The sequence below is a fragment of the Vulpes vulpes genome, chromosome 3, assembly GCF_048418805.1.
Source record: "Vulpes vulpes isolate BD-2025 chromosome 3, VulVul3, whole genome shotgun sequence".
Lineage (NCBI taxonomy): Eukaryota > Metazoa > Chordata > Mammalia > Carnivora > Canidae > Vulpes > Vulpes vulpes.
Window position 1 is genome coordinate 70,999,521 of NC_132782.1, and position 16,692 is coordinate 71,016,212.

General features: G+C 36.0%; 1 protein-coding gene across 16 annotated transcripts in view; it reads right to left on the reverse strand.

Moving 5' to 3' along the window:
* Positions 1-16,692, reverse strand: part of CTNND2 (catenin delta 2) — a 923,063-nt gene that overhangs the window by 612,216 nt on the left and 294,155 nt on the right. The window contains exon 1 of one of the 16 annotated variants that reach the window (XM_072752727.1): positions 3,804-4,147. The exons of the other annotated variants lie outside the window; for them this stretch is intronic. The gene's annotated coding sequence lies outside the window, so the exon portion shown is untranslated. Of the gene's footprint in view, positions 1-3,803; positions 4,148-16,692 lie in introns of those variants that run through there. 16 annotated transcript variants of the gene reach the window in all.

A 16,692-nucleotide genomic window follows, 5' to 3' on the forward strand; every position in this document is an offset into this window, starting at 1 on the left:
GCAAAGTTTATTTTTAAAACCACAAGTGCTAAGTTTAATTAAATATGTCAAATGTAGGAGCAATTTGATGAGGTAGAGGCAGGTGATTGGATGCACAAATGACAAACATATACTCACTGTTGTTATGCTTCCCAGATGAGCCAGCGTTAATTATGGTCACTATGTGAGATACCACTATGGACATGATATTGATTGGTAATTCTTATCCCAAAAATTTATTTTGATTTTTGAGTAGAACTTCATTTAACAGAACTGCTAACTGAATATGATCATATAAATAATCTAGGCCACTGATTAAAGACACAAAGAAATATATAATACTTTAGAGATTGTGTATAATTGTGTGTTCCTTATTAAATACTTTGGAAAATATACAGATAAATCAAACCTTAGAGACAGCTGGAGTATTACAGTAGCAGCCACATCAACGATGGCTACAAAAGCTGAAGGTACTAGTCAAGTTTCCACAGACAGAGGAAGGAAGAGGAGAGAATACACTGGGCTTTCTCACTAAGAATCCATCTGCTGCCATTAACCACACACTGGAAGGGAAATTCTCAACCTCTCTTCTGTGATACAGGTAACTTGGCTGAGTGTTGGCACAGGAGCAATTACGAATCCACTGCCTGTATCTGGCCACTTTCTCTCACACTTATGCTACAATAATGGGTTGTCAGTGATAAATTCAAATTTTTTCTACTATATTTTTAAAATCTGCAAAAACAACAACAAAGTAGAACACTGTATATTTGGCACCAGGAAATCTATATTCAGTTCTTCATTTTTTCGTTTAATAAGTAAGGCAAACATGGGTCTAGGTGCTGGGAATGTATCAATTAAAAAAAAATTCAGATAAAAACCCCTACCCCCATAGAGTCTACATTCTGGTGAAGAAAATGGACATGGAATAAGTCATACCAGTGGATTACTTAGAGCACCACCTGTGGTAAAGGCATTGGAGGAAAAATAATGCAGGAAAAGAAGATGGGGAGGCAACTTGTATATGGTTATAGAGACCGGACTCATTGACAAGGTGGCCTCTGCTGGAGAGACACGAGGGGGAGGGGGCATGTGTACAGCTGGGCTGGATTCAGGCTGAGGGGAAGGCTGCACTGTTTTCAGCAGAGAAAAACACCAAATGCAAAGGCCATGCACTGGGAGCACGTTCTACACAAAGCAGAGAGTTTTCTATGCTGGAGCAAAGTGGGCAGGAGGGAAAACTCAGGAAATGTGGGAGAGACTGGGTGACAGGGAGCACATCACCAAGAGGCTTCAGGGACTACATGGCCTTTGACTTTGACTCTGCATAGAGTAATGACATGATAGTATTTATGATGTCAAAGGATTTCCGTGGCTGCTAATTAGAAATTATCCTTGGATCATTCTTTAACAGTTTTACTGTGCAGGTCACTTAATCTTTCTTCATCTCAAGTTGGGAAGATCAAATAACCATATTTTAAGATACTGTATAAAGTGGAATGCTGTTGCATGCTCTCCTCAGCCATGCTTCCAGTAAAGCAGGTGTTTTACTGCAGTACAATTAGGAGTTCTCACATTTGCAATCCCACCAGATTTTTTAGTTCATGGACTCCAGGGAATACTTCTTTCCATTTTGTACATGGCGTACAATATTTAGTACAGACAGAGGGGGCCTCAATAAGGAATTGCTAAGTGTGAGGTACTGTAAGATACAAGAAATACAAAAGAACTCTAAATCAGAATTCACATGTTAATAGCTTCTTGTAGAAACACAAACACAGATTTTTGTTCCTAAACCGTTTTAACTGGAATTTTTGATCAAATAGATTAGCTGTAATTTTGTTACCTATCAATAAAATCCTGAGTTGGGCCAAACCTAGAATTGTCTGTCTGTATGTGTATTTTTTCACAAAACTATTTTTCTTAATTATGTGCATAAAATTTATAAGTAAAACAGCTCAGGAAAGACTTTGCAACTTGGCCTTTGAATATCCTCAAAATGCATATTTCTTTTAAATCACATTTTGTTTGATCTCTGCTTATGCTTCAGAATGGCCTCTGAAGGACCCGATTTAGCATGTTGTCAGATGCATTCACATCATATAAACATCTGGATTTTTAAAAAAATTTAATAGTTTAAATTTTCTTCTCATATAAAATATTTGTATTTAGCAATGTAAGGTAATGGGCAATCACACCATGTAATTAGTTAACTTGTTATTTGTTTAAAAACTATTTGGGTCACATTCATATTCTGTCCCCTATAGTTTGAAGACTTAATGTCTCTTGAATCCATTACATCCATTTTCCACAAAGTGTGAGTGCCTAGACACTGTTTGCCCAAAGTGAAGCTTCATGGTCATTTACCTTTGTATTTAGGCAGTGTTATTAAATAAGGCTTGGAAACACTTTCAAAGGTCAAAGTTTTCTTCAGTAGCTATTCTCAATGGATACCCTTGAGGGTTGCATCCATCACATAAAAATGAAAAGATTTCTTAGCTTTAATATGATCAAATTAAACTTTTACCTTTAATTAATTGAAATGAAATATTTACTAAGAAGTACCCCCACAGTATATTCAAGTCTTCGAGTCCTTGTTAGCTTAAAATGAAACATACCCATGTGAGTCAACTAAAATAGTAAAACATGTGCCATAACATGTTCCCAATAAAAATAAATAATTTCTTTATGTCAATTTGGTCATTGTAACTCAGCATCTGAGTTATAAAGTCATTCAAATTTCAAATAGTATTAATCAAGTAGCAATTCTATCTTGTGATTACCATAATTAAGTTGGAAATCATTCTGTGACTCTTACCATCCATTTGAAAACACTAAAGATAAAAACCTAAAGATTTTGAATCCTTATTCCATTTCACTTTACTCACAAATCTACAATGTATGCCTATCTCATAAATATATAGCAATCTAACATACAATTCCCACAGAATGCCACCTGTTAAATCCCCCAGCTTTCAGAAATTAATTTATTTCTTTCACCTGTTGTGTACACAAATATACTCCCAACTCCAGTGGCAGAGAGGTGAAATGTATGAAGTCATTGTAAATTTTGGTCAATGATTCTCTCAACGAGTTACGTGAATAAAAGCAATCTGGAAACACTGTGTGGTAAAGGTTTTCTATAATTATGCAATTTGTGCATCCCATTTACACCATTTAGAATGATCAAGACATGCAATTATTGTATTCCAGTTCTAATATAAAGCTCATCACTGAGAACCAAATACTCTGTAAGACAGGGAATGCAATGCAACAGGTTAGCAGTCCAATATAATGAATTTTTAGTTACTTTACACAGTGCACGGGCTGGGTGATTTTTATGCTTTTACTCTCAATGATTAATTTCTTTCCAAGTGAGGTCCTTCATTTAATTGTGTGCCAAAGGTGGGAGAAAGCGGCTCACAATTGCCAAGTCAAATTTAATTACTTAATTATCAATTATAAATGGGTATTTACATGGCTAATCATTAATTGCAAGAAATCTAAAAGATATATCTATGACACACCAAGTTTTACTAAAAACAATTATTAAACAATTACAATGGTTAGCTGATAGAAAAATGGCACATGGATCCTTACAACTGCATTCTGTTTAATTCAGTCATTTGGCTTTTACGTTTTCAACATTAATACACTGAAGAAACGGCAACCGTGAGGCCAGAAATAAATTCTACCTATGTTTTCTACACATAACTCTCAACCTGCAGTTTTAAAACTTTAGCTAAAATCATCATACAAACAACATCGATTAATGAAAACATTTAAAAAAACAAACGTTCAGTTTTCACTTTTTTCTCCTTTACCTTTGGAAACAAATGGTCCTTAAATACTTCAAAAGTGTAATCCAGGCCAACAACAAGTGGACTAGTCACAAAGATGAGGGGCTACTTTTCCCTCCTTCCCAGCAGCCAGCCAAGCAGGGGTTCCAGCACTCTCCCACCTGCTCCTCCCTCCCCGAACCAGGGTCAAAAGGAACCCCAGAGGAGCTCAAAAATCACGAATGGAGTAGAAGAACAGTCTCCAAAAAGTCAGGATGCCAAATTATCATAGTTTAATTTCTTCTTTCACTCCCAACCAGTTTAAGAGAAAGCAAAGCAAGACGCAACAGAAATACCACAAGCCTAGTGGTAGCCGGTCGTAAAAGAGAAAAGATTTGAGTTCAGCCAGGCACAAAGGTCTCCATGGCAACAGTGAATTTAGACCCCCATCGGCATTATTTATGCAACATTTCATCACAAAAGGACCCTCCCACTAGCCTGCCTAGCAAATTCTAGTTTTCTGATCTTCCATTCCTTTGCCTTAAATCTGTATCTGGCTCCTTAGCTATCTGTATCTCAAACATTAAAAAAAAATAAAGGAAGAAGAAAGAAGAAAGAGAGAAAAAAGAAGAAAGAAAGAAAGAAAGAAAGAAAGAAAGAAAGAAAGAAAGAGAAGAAAAGAAAGGAAGAAAGAAAGAAAGAAAGAGAGAGAGAGAGAGAGAGAAAGAGAGAGAGAGAAAAGAAGAAAGGAAGAAAAACCCACAGAACCATAAAATTAGTCTCAGACTGAATCTAGACTTTGTTTCCTTGGTGAATTCAAAGGCAAGAGATAGATTCAAGATTGCTTAGAGTTCATATTCAAAGCTGGTCTAGTTTTTATTTCAAAAGGGACAGTTTGAAAACCATAAGTTTATTCAAATTATTTTATTTTTGAAATGAGATTGCAATTCAAAAGAAGTATAAAATGTGGCAAACTCTAGCAAACCCGAAGGCTTACAGAAGAGAGAACTTGTCAGGATGCTAACTTGAAAGCTCTATTTTATAACGCTAATATCCACTCCTACCCACTCCCAGCCATTACAGTACCACAAAAACTCCTTGGAGTCTTTTAGGTGATTCAACTCTAGCCATGATTTCCAATATTTTAAAGACTTTTTTATTAACTGTGTGTTCAATGGACCCTAGGTTCACATTTTATAATTAGAAGATCCAAGCCAAGTTATTTAAAACCAAGACAGCACCCCAATGTAATGAGATCCTGCATCAACAAGATGTTATCCTATTGAAGAAGTACTTTCTTCAATTCCAAAACAATATACAACTATAACTGTTAGAATAATACTTGGTGGTGTTGAAAGGAAATGCTGGGATCCCTCGTTTCAAAAGGATAGGATTTGGTGTTAGTTCAAACAAGAACTAAACAAAGTTACTTCTAAAAACTGGGTTTTGATTATTTTTAAAACAGGATAAGCTTCTTACTAAAAATTCAAGCAGTAGCTACTTTTATAAAGGGCAGTTCTTATCCTACACCCTCCCCACAAGAATCTCTTTTAAAATATTTGTATGTCTAGACCCCTCATGCATCTTGATCTAAGTCTTGATTGACTCAATACTGTCTAATAGTTTGCAAATACAGGCTCGTGAATGCCTGTATTTTTTATCAGTGCATTTTTGGTAAGACTTTCTGCTGCCTGCAACATAGACAAATATCCTTAACCTCTAGGGGCATCATTCTTCCAAAATTAGCTGTTCCTGGTGCCTCCAGAAGCACAGTTGCCCTTCATTTTCCATGAGGATACATGCTGAGTTACACAACTCATGGTTCTGCTTCAGTCATATACAATTTTGGCAAATAAATCATTCAGATTCCTTCAGACACTAAAAACTGAAGAAGAGAATTAAAAAGCAGGCCAATATTACTCTCCTTTAAGAAAAGAGATCTCCTGGGCAAGAACCACCATGACCCACACATTAGCTCCAGGTTTTCTCTCTTCCATATCTATCATCTTCTTCTTGGTTGCTTTTGTTGTCTTTTCTCTCTCTCTCTCTCTCTCTCTTTTGTTTTGTTTCCTCTTGATTTCTGCAATATTTAAGCTTTCTCATGATTTGAATGTGGTTTCCTTTAAGTGATGGCTTTATTTTTTCCCATTTTTCTATCAGTGTTGCCTGTTTTTATTATTCCATTCCTGATTTGTCTTATCATTTCTTTGATTTCATATTTTTTCATGGTTCTAACTTACTTTAGGCTATAAAAAAGATATTAAAAAGATATTACATGGGAGTAATTTAATTTTTCTTCAGTTACACTTTTTCTACATTTTTTATATTCCTGTGACGTTACTTTCTTCTGTTTCTGATTTCTTTGTTTCCTACTTTTTTGTGGTAGTGTCAGTCCATGGTCTTATATTTAAACTTTTCAGTTTATAACTTCCTTGGCGGTTACAGTAACCTCACCTTGGCTCAGCTTTTGTTTAATCACAGATTGAGGAGGACAGAAGGGTGCTGAGTATAAGTGAAGTGAAGGTTAAAAATGCAGTTCTTGTAACATCTCCCATTTCGACATGATTCTTTCTTGTGGGAGCTTGTTCTCCACAGGGCTACCTGTTTCTCTGTGTCCCCTCATATCCTTAAAGCTCAGTGTTCAGTGAAGGTCTCTGAGTCACAGCCATTGGTTCTTCCCTCCCACCCTTCCATATTTCCATCCTTCCTTCTTCTTCTTTTTTTTTTTTTCTTCTTCTTCTTTTTTAAATGAAATTTGTACAGTGTATGATATCTGAAAAGTGATATTTACATATGTGCAGCGTCTTTGAGTTTGTGGTCAATTATATTCCTAGTATTATTGTAAATGGAACTGTATTACTGATTTATTGCATTTTGGTTGATTTTATTGTTTCCAGAAACTAAAGAGATTAAACTGAACATTGTGGCATATCTAAAATTAATAGTTTATTTTTTAAAGATTTTTAAAAATTTATTCATGAGAGACACAAAGAGAGAGGCAGAGATATAGGCAGAGGAAGAGGCAGGCTCCCTCTGGAGAGCCTGATGCAGGACTCGATCCCAGGACCCCAGAATCATGACCTGAGCTAAAGGCAGACGCTCAACCGGTGAGTCACCCGGGTGCCCCATAATTAATAGTTTAAACTAAATCTTAAAGAAGCATAAATATGTGTTTTTCACAAAATTCAACAGTAATTCATAATTCTTAAAAAAGCAATCTTTGCAAACTAGGCTTAGAGAGGAATCCCTTCAGTTTGATGTGAAAAATACCTACCTAAAAATTACAATCAGAGTTAAATATTGAAAACTTCTCCTTGGAGATGAAGGAAATGTTATTCACTGCTATTATCACTTTCATTTAACATTGCACTGGAGATCTTCAGCAATAAAACAAAAACAAAAACCAATGTACAAAAACATCAGTTATCTTTCTGTATATCAGCAATAAAGAAATTAAAACAGCAATGTTTATAGATAAACAAAGAAAAGCTTCCAATACCTAAGAATAAATCCATGTGAAGGTGATAGAAGACCTCCTCACTAACACTACACAACGCTACTGAAATTAAAGCTGACACAAATTATAGTATGATAGAAATGTACCAGGTGGGGCACCTGGGTGGCTTAGGGGCAACCTGGGTGGTTCAGCTCCTTGTAGGGAGCCTGCTTCTCCCTCTGCCTATGTCTCTGCCTTTCTCTGTGTCTCTCATGAATAAATAATAAAATAAAATAAGAAAGAAAGAAATGCACCATGCTATAGTTGGCAGATTTAACACTGTAAAGATTTCAACTTCCTTGAATTAATTGATAAGGTTTAATACATTATATTCTAATCCAAACTTGGGCATGCTGTTTTTTTCTGGGCTGGGAGTGGCTGGGATAATGGACAGTGGATTCTAAAATTTATATGAAAATGCAAAGGGCCAAGAAGAGCAAGTGGTCTTGAAGAAAGGAAACAAATCTAGAGACAGAACTTACAGATCAGGGCACATTACAAGCAGCAGTCCTTAAGACCACAGGGCATCCATATAAGAAGAATCAAACAGAACAGTGGATCAGGAGAGAATTACAACAAGCCACACTTATGTCAAATTTGTAAGAACCATCGAACTGCCACACAATGGGAAGATGGTGCTTTCACTTGGGTATCTATCTGGTGAAAAAATGAACCTTCACTCCATCTCAAAAAATATACAAAAATTAGTGCCACATAGAGCATCAGTCGAGTTATAAAAGATGAAACAGTAAAGCTTTGAGAGTAAAATATAGAACACATGCATGGCCTTAAAGGAACCAAGGCTTTCTTAAGCAGAATGCAAAAAGTGCTCACCGTAAAAAGAATTAAAAAGGTATAGACTGCGCCAAAGTGAAACTGGGAAATCTTGCTTATCAAGACACCATTGAGAAGGTGAAGGGGCACCAGTGAGAAAGAATATTCTCATTCTTTCGGTGTGTCTGTATATGTAACTATATCGACATATTTGTATGATCAACAAAAGTCCAAATTGCAGTATATGATAGGCAACCTGATATTAAGGTCAAAATACCTAAACAAGCACTTCACAGAAGGGGCTATCCACATAGGCAATAAACAGATGAAAAGATGACTGACTTTATGACTCCAAAAGAATAGGCAAATTTAAGACCTCCAGGAGATGCCAATATATATTCATTAGAATGGTTAAAATTTAAAAAAAGGAGACAAAATGCCAAATATTGACAAATATCAGGTGTTATCAGAACTTTCAGAGACTGTAAAACTGTAAAATGGTAAAAGTAATTTGATGTATTTCAACCCCTGCTACAGCTCTTCATGTGCATATCTATGTCTCAGAAATTCTACTTCTAGGTATACACTCAACAGAAAGGTGCACATATGTCCACCAAAAGATATCCACTATGATGCTCATACCAGCAATATTCATATCAGCCCCAGCGAGATACTCCTGACATGCCCAGGAATAAGAACAAATGCAGTATGGTATCTATGCACAATGAAAGACTACTCAGAAAATAAAATAATAATAAAATAAAATAAAATAAAATAAAATAAAATAAAATAAAATAAAATAAAATAAACCAATAACCGAACACCATGTACAGCTGAGTCTTGCACACATGATCTTGAGCAAATTGTACCTCATGATACAAGGACTCTTCTGAATGCATATTATTCGGAAAAAATAAAGTCCTCAATTATTTTCAATCCTAGATAACAAGCATGAATGAAACCCAGAACATTATCTACCTACTAATGTTCTTGAGATTCAAAAAAAAAGAAAAATACCATTTTAACCTCAGAGGTTTTCCAGCAATATTCTTATCAGTTTATTTCAAATGAAAATTAAAACTTTTTAAGTCTTACAAAATAAAAATAGAACTAAATAAGGAAGAAGGAATCACTATTTGGTGTGGCATCATCAGTTTATAATAATTCACTATGTTGTGCCCTTCTACACAAATGATCCAATTTCTTGGGCCAAAAAGAAAGAAACTGCATTAAAATACTCCAAGAATTTTAATGTCCTGGTCACTTTTACCTACTACCACTGAGAGCAAGATAAAAGAATAAGTAGCATTAATTAATATAGGAAAGCTTTAACAATCTAAACAAGTGACAGACTTTATAGTGATTTCCAAGTGTAATATGAATAGTTTTATACTTTTAATAAAACAATCTTTAGAAGAGATTTAAAAAAAAAATCTTGACTCTTTCCTGAAATTTTGGTTTTTTATTTTCTCAGAATCAGCATTTCAGTATAAAACTCTTGTAATTCTATTTATTATCCCTCCAGACCCTAAGGTATAAAATGACAAATGACTGACAGCCAAATTACTGAGTCTGCCTTTCAAGGGGCATGGTGAAGCTTTTGCACAAAGATTCTTTTGCAATTAAATAGTTGCAAGGAGTAATATTTTTAGGGCCAGCTCAGCTTTTTTCATTTGTAGTCTGCAGTTATCTCTGCTGCCCATGGCCAGAATGGATTCCAGGCCATGTTAGAGGAAAGAGGAGAAAAGAAAAAAGAAGCAAGTCAAACAAACAATTCTGGACTTTTGCCTAGGGCCTTGGTAGTGACAGCTACTTGGATAAAATTGAAACCCCACGCTGCCTGCTGCTGCTCAACCATCGCTACCTGGTGTCGGACACACTCAGAAGTAGGACACTGGGTACTAAGAGGCTGGAAATGCATGACATCACACACTAGCTCATGATCTCGAATCAGTGTAAATTTGAACTCTGTAACTAGGAATGTAGGCTATATATATTAAATCCCCTCAATAAAATATTGTGGCGATTATTCACCCTACTGGGATATAAACCTCTTATTTAGACCTTTTACACTGAACAAATCACTGCCTTCCTTCACTCTATGCCTTAAATTAGAGCTCATGCAATGAGGGATTAGGAAGACCAGAGGATTTTCAGGGGTGGCGCTCTACCCTGGCATGAAATTAATTTCACTATGTTCAAAGCACTCGTGGTTTCTCAAATAGGATGTGCAGTTGACCATCAGGTAAAGGTTCAGCAAGCCCCTTGGCATTCCTAATGCTGTCAACTATCAATTCATGAAATCCATATGAATCTATATTTTTGGCATAAACAAAGCTTGGAGACAGGAATCCCCAGTTACCAAATGCACAACTGCAACAACTCCAATAGAATGAATTTAGAATATGATTTTTTAATACATTAATTAATTAGAGGTAGAAATACATCTGTTATATAGAATACTCCTAAAATGTCACAATGTGTTACTTTTCCTATGAATATATGCACTTTCTAAGTAATAGGGATAATAAGAAACACAAATTTCTCATTTGTAAATGCAAGAGTTCCCATTTTTAAGCGTTTTGTCTCTTTTCTCTGATACACACACACACACACACACATTCTTGGCAGAATCCAACATTTTAAATTACAAAGAAGAGTTTCTTTATGGCAGACAATATCTGTCATGTTTTACTCTTTACCATATCTCATGCACATATTTAAAAAGTTATCTTCTAAGAAATAACTCAATTTATCTGACTGCTAGGAGTATTGTATCTTAATCTCCCAGTATTGAGTACTGGTTTCGATTTTTTGCATAATTAGCTTCCGTCTTTATTCAATATTCTCTAACATTTATGTAAGTGGTGATCATGAATAATACTCTGTCAAAACAGAGTGGGCCCTGTTTCTTGGGCGGACGTGGGTATTACGTCATTGCCCTAGGCCGAGGTGCCTAAGGAATATCAACAAGAAAGGCGCATGACTAAGCATTTTAAGTTCTTCCCACAATGTGTTAGGCTAAGACAGTACCCAAACAGAATACTTAAAAAATATTTCTTCGCAAAAAAAATAAAAATAAAAATAAAATAAACTAAGGTTCAGAAAATTGAAGGGGTACATTGAAAACAAATGAGAAAATTCCTGAAACTATACATTTTGATAAGAGCAAATCAGAATTATATAAATATTTTGGTATAATTATTCCCTGTAGGATATATTCTCCCTGGGATTAGCACACTTTCTTACTTTTAGCCTGGAACGTCCCGTCCTCTAATTTAAGACTGAACTTGTATCTTGGAACCTTAAGATACAAAGGCCAGCGGTGCTATCATGGAAATGGAAATTATATGTGGAGATATAGGCTCCATATGAGTATTCCTATTACTCAAGGGTACTGGTGTTGTCTTTGTGCTTTTTGTTGGCCTGTCAGCATTTTTTTTTTTTTTTTAACTGAGAGCAACATTTCAATATTTGGTCAGCAATCTTTAATGAATTGTAGTATATTTTATGTTCCATTTCTTCATGAATGCCTAAGAACAATCTCCAAATTCCGTCTTTGTCCTATGGTGGGATTGGAAATGGGTGGAGCAGGGTAGGAAATCGCCCTAAGCAAATCCAAACTGATCTTTGCTGAAAGGACTTTGCTTGCAGATATGTAACATTGTCTATTAAACAGGTGTGAATCACAATAGGATCAGTATCTTATCATTTGTTGAAATAATATACTGTCTTTTGAGAATTACTTAGACTTTTCTACAAGATGTTTTGAACATGTCTCTCCATATTTCTGAGTGATGCCCAAATCCTGGTGTCCAAAAATGGAGGCCTTGACTGTATGATACAATTTCACCTGGTTCTAGAATTGATACTTCATGTTTTGAAATAAATGTTTGCTAAGTTGCCTATAAGGTTTGCTTACAGTTCTTTAAAGTTCCTAAATTCCAAGGTTGAGGTCTTCATAACGGCAGTTCCATCTGGAATGAAGTGATTCCCAGGCATTTTCAAAACTTCTTATATCATCCGATGGACTGGATGAAAAACTGAGGCTCACCTAGCTCTGTAGATTTACATTATGTTTTCTCATTCTTGATCTAAGTTCAAAATTTGGCCTCAAGAAATATGCTCCCCTCAATCCACAGAAAATTAAAAAATAATAATGAGAATAAGAAGAGATGGCTTCTTATCACCAATGGATAATGAGAACTCACTTTCAATAACCCTGAAACTGCCTTTGTCCACATGCTCATATGATAAGGAACTGCTGGCTTTTTTGTTGTACTAAAATGGCAGCTTAAGCATAGAGTGGAATTTTGCCATTATTTTTATAGACAGTTAAATGGAGCAAGTTGTTGTCTCATTTTAAAGATGAGAAGAGAGATTCAGAGAGATTAAGTAATGTGTCCCAAATCACACAGATTTTAATAGAACCTGTATTTGAATGTAAGCCGTTTAAATTCAGAACTCATGTTCCTGAGGCACCTGGGTGGCTCTGTCGGTTAAGTGTCTCACGCTTGATTTCAGCTCAGGTCATGATCTCAGGGTCCTGGGTTCCAGCCCCACACAGGGTTCTATGCTCAGTAGGGAGTCTGCTCCTCAGCTTCTCTCTCTCCTCTCTCTTCCTCTCTCTCTCTCTGACCCTTGCCCTGCTCCATTCACTCTCTCTCTCTCTGAAATGAATAAATAAATCTTAAAAAAAAAAAAGAATTTGTTTATTTGTTTTTTTAACACCTAGAGATCCCTATAATCCTTACAAGGTTTTAAATTTATCTTCTGGAGTTCTGTTTAAAAGCCATAGCACCATTACATTCTTACAAGGTTTGTGCAGCAATTCAGACCACCTAACCCCCCGGTTTCCCACTAAGGAAGGAAGTTCTGATGAGAAATACCAGTTTCCTAAAAATCAGCCAGATTCTTAGGGGAGTCAGCATCCCAGAGTTATTTCTAGTTTAGTCTACCTACTAAGTAATCCTTCACCAACTATGGTTTTGCCTATCATTTTAAAGGTCATGAAGGTTATTATATATGGAAATTTAAAACTTTTTTTTAAAGATTTTATTTATTTATTCGTGAGAGAGAGAGGGAGAGAGGCAGAGACACAGGCAGAGGGATAAGCAGGCTCCATGCAGGGATCCAGATGTGAACTCAATCCCGTGTCTCCAGGATCATACCCCGGGCTGAAGGTGGCACTAAACCACTAAGCCACCCAGGCTGCCCTAGAAATTTAAAAATTCTTTATCTGCTTGGGGCACCTGGGTGGCTCAGTCAGGTAAGCACCTGGCTCTTGATTTCAGCTCAGGTCATGATCTCAGGGTTGTGAGATCAAGTCCCTCATCAGGGTCTGCACTCAGCATGGAGTCTGCTTGGGATTCTTTCTCTCCCTTTGCCCTCATCCCCATTCTCACTCTCTCTCTAAAAATAAATAAATCGGTATGTGGGCACACTATAGTTGTGTGTGTGTGTGTGTGTGTTTTAAATCAGCATGTGAAAGCATTCGCTGCCACCTAAAATCTAAGCAATGTTTGAGGCACTCTGAAATTATTAAAAAAAAAAATCCTGGCAGCCTGGGTGGCTCAGCAGTTTAGCGCCTGCCTTCGGCCCCGGGTGTGATCCTGGGGTTCCGGATCGGATCCCACATCAGGCTCCCTGCATGGAGTCTGCAACTCCCTCTGCCTGTGTCTCTGCCTCTCTCTCTCTCTCTCTCTGCCTCTCAAGAATAAATAAATAAAATCTTAAAAAAAAAAACCCTACCTATGTATAAAAGTACTGAATATTTTCTGCAGATTTATTAAGTACACTATGTGTTTTATTTTTCTGACTTGAGAAAGTATGTCGACAAGTGGAACAATATATGTGCATATCTTTTAAAATGAAGACGAGCGCAGGAAATTGTATTTCAAAATTATTGGGCAGAACATTTCCAGACAATGATGTTGGTAATGAAAGGTTTGATCTGGAAGGAAATGTCAGCAATTAACTCAGCAGAAATAGCACAGAAGTCGAAGGTAATGAGAGTATTGGTGATAAAAATGCAATAGGAACAACACTGTGAAGGCATCCATGAACGTCTGTCTCCTGGTGACATTGAGAGTTCGCAAATAAACAGCTGAAGTAAATGAAAAGAACGTAAAGAATTCTAAATCTAACAAATACTACAATTCAATTTGTGTAAAGCAGCAAAGACATTTCTCTAGGGTAATACGGTATGTAGAAATATTGTAGATTAGCTCATCTCTGACGTGAATATGTATATGTATTGATATATGCATGAAGAACATGCATACATACATCTCATATGCACATAATGTTGAGCAACATACTATTTGAGCACTACAGGAAACCCTAGTATCACAAATATTTTGTTTGTTTTTTTCCCATAGCATAACTTTCACCTTTTTTTTTTCTGTTTGTGATCTAATTGGCATTATCAGAATCGACTCCTCAACTTTTTGCACAGAATCCTTCTTATAATACTATAGAAAATGGTATATTGCTAGAGATGAATCTTATTTTCTTCTGCAGAAAATGTCCTTGAAAGGAAGAGGCATCATAGTAAGCCATAAATAATTGGAACAGATTTAATATAGCTCATTAAAAAAATAAAATGTAGATCTCCAAATTCTAATTTGGTCTGTTTGAAAACTCTTAGTCATTGTAAGTTTATTGAAATTATTTTATTAGATTTAATTGTTAATATTTGTTCACTTCTCACAACTCATTAAGATTTTAATAACTCATACTCTCCTAATGAGAAAATATATCATAATGATAACCACATAAACATCTATTGCCTTATAGTCTACAAAATGGTTTTACATAAATTATCATTTTTGATTTTAATAACCTTTCAATTAGGTATTAATATCTAAAACCAGAAAGATACTGTGAATTTAATAACAGAAAGCTAATTTATACCAAAGTTCATATTTAGGAAGTTAAGTTACCAAGCTAATTACAAAAAAGTGCTCAGGCACATATTAAAATATACTTAGGTACCTACTCATTAAAGAAAGCACTTAGTGATATGTTCCAAAACATTCACCCGAACACGTTTAACTTCCTTCCTTCTAGTAGGGTTTTGCCAAGTGGCAAAAAAGTGACCCCTTCCATGCTTTCCTTTGTTCCTAAGGCTTAGGCAGGCAGAAACTATCCTCTAAGGGTGTAATAATTAAGTTCCTTTAATAATAAAGGGAAGCGGGATCCCTGGGTGGCGCAGCGGTTTGGCGCCTGCCTTTGGCCCAGGGCGCGATCCTGGAGACCCAGGGTCGAATCCCACATCGGGCTCCCAGTGCATGGAGCCTGCTTCTCCCTCTGCCTATGTCTCTGCCTCTCTCTCTCTCTCTCTCTGTGACTATCATAAAATAAAAAAATAAAATAAAATAAAAAATAAATAAAAATAATAAAGGGAAGCATCATGAGATTCAATTTCTCTTCCTCTGGAAATTAATGATAGAATTTCTTTTTTGATCCATTTTATTATTATAAAATATTTACTTTACAGTATTTTATTTTATTTTGATCTATTTTCTTATCATAGAATATGCCATCACAATTTAATTTTAACAATGCAAAGGGCTCATAACAATACCTTACATCACCACTCCAATATTAATATTATCACAACTAGGAAAGTATCGGTAGATATATTAGAGATTTTTTTTTCATTGTTGACACCAAGAATAACCCCCTGATTTCTGTCGTCTGGGAAGAGTTGAGAATCCAAAGACACACAAATGAATATTTCTTTTCAGCCAAGTTCCCTGTGGACATGTGTCAGGATGCATAATAAACACGATGACATTAGATAGGACTATTCAAACACCTCCTTGGCAGTCACAGGTAGAAATGAGGGCACTGCCCTCTGGCCACAGAGACGGGAGCATCTCATCCAGTGTCTGTCTGGATGGACGTGCAGAGCCAGTGGGGACACTGATGGAATAATGTTACAATACTGAGGTTTGAAAAAGAAGCCAAGAGACAGTGTCTCTTTCTCTTTAAATACTAACAACAATAACAAAACAAAATCAACAGTCTAGCAAACTGCTTTTCCTTTTGCAAGCTAATAATATTAATGTATAACCTTCGAGAATTCTCTTATGCCAGCAGCAGCCTAAGGATCAATGAGGGGAGAAATCCAGTACATTACAAAGTAGTGGGATGACTTATTAAAATATTTTGATAAATAGGATATAAATTACTCATTTGTTAATTTAAAAGTAAAGATGCTTCTTGGGGTATTCTTTACCCTATTAGGGAGTAAAGAAGCATTTCAAAGAGGGTACTTCACAACAGGCATCTTAATAACTATCCAACAAATTGCTGACCTTATTGTGCCTTTACCTCGAAAACCTACCAGGAACTCACTATTGGCATATAAGCATAAATGCCAGAGTTTCATAAATCTACTGAACAAACTTTCACCTGCATTTAGTATATTAATAAGGAGGCTGCCTACTTTTGTAATATGAAAGTTGTCATGTCTAGCTTCCAAAATAGTCTAAGCATATGGATGGAACATGAACTACACCACGAAACAAACATGATTAGCTTACCCACATACAGTTTTAAATACTAGAGTTGCAATAGCTGGTACATTTCAGTTTTTCTCTCCCTTGTTGGTGTTGTTGTCAGGACTTCCTGTGCAGCACTAGGACTCCTGAAAAA